Source organism: Orycteropus afer, unplaced genomic scaffold, assembly GCF_000298275.1.
Source record: "Orycteropus afer afer isolate SDZICR_OR568_19922 unplaced genomic scaffold, OryAfe1.0 scaffold00027, whole genome shotgun sequence".
NCBI classification, from domain to species: domain Eukaryota; kingdom Metazoa; phylum Chordata; class Mammalia; order Tubulidentata; family Orycteropodidae; genus Orycteropus; species Orycteropus afer.
The window spans coordinates 2,632,915-2,634,029 of NW_006921614.1; positions in this window are offsets into that span (position 1 = coordinate 2,632,915).

Sequence of the window (1,115 nt, forward strand, 5' to 3'; positions counted from 1 at the left end):
AAAGTATCCAACTTTCTTGTGTTATCTCAGCGTTGCGACTATACAAAATTGACAATGCCTGCCTGTGTAAGTGTATGGCTTACTGTCAAAGCTTCATTCTTGGCTGTATGTTGAAAATGTGATTAAAGTTAATAGAGGAGATGAAATAAGTATTTGAGATTTCTTTCAATAGCATTGAACTTCTGCCAACTTTCTCTATGCGCTACTGTAGGCTTGACAGGTTCATCAATCATCCTCTGGTACCTAGACTTAAAAAGAACACTTGCTGACACCAAGGCATGTTGGAATTTTCTTAATTCTCTTTCAGTAGATGGAAGCAAAAAAAAAAAAAAAATTCCAAAAATATCCCACACGTGAAAAAGGAGGGGAACTTTAAATGAAAATTCCCTTTGTATCATAGGTAGGTTTTAGAATGCCATTAGTTGCCAGTGTACCATTGAACATGTGCAGTACCCAAGAAATCAAGACTGTGGTTGGACAGGAATATACTCTTAATTTGTGATTATATAGCTTGACAAGCAAAGATTTCTGGTAGCTTTTGTTCATCTCATATAAATAATAAATACTTTACCTTATATGTTTGTATATATTACATAAATATTTGAAGGACTTCTTAAACCTAAATGAATGGATGGACTTTTTAACCTTTAAAGATTAAGATATTAAATTATTTCTTTGTAACTTGGTTAGCTATTCAGTATAGTTTCTAAAAGTCAGTTCATCTTCCTTTTGATTTTTCCTCCCCGGGGTAAACAGTTTTCCTTTTATTCCCATTTCCAAATCACTTTTATTATGTATTTTATTTATACATAAAAAATAATTACATAATTTGTAATATTTCTGCTATATTTATGCTATTAAGGACAGATGATATGGTAATAATAATCCATGTCACTCACAGGATTATTCAAATGAAATCAAATGTTTTGTAATTTTCAATTTCAGTAGAGATAATTTCATTATTTTTAAGTTCTAAGCATTTTCTATTTTTATTATGATCCTGATTTGTGTGTGGGTTTCTTTCTTCATTTCCAAATATCTAGATTTTAAAATTCTGTTATTGTTGATTGCTGTTTTAATTCTATGTGATTAAGGGAATGAATCAGCCCCAGGGT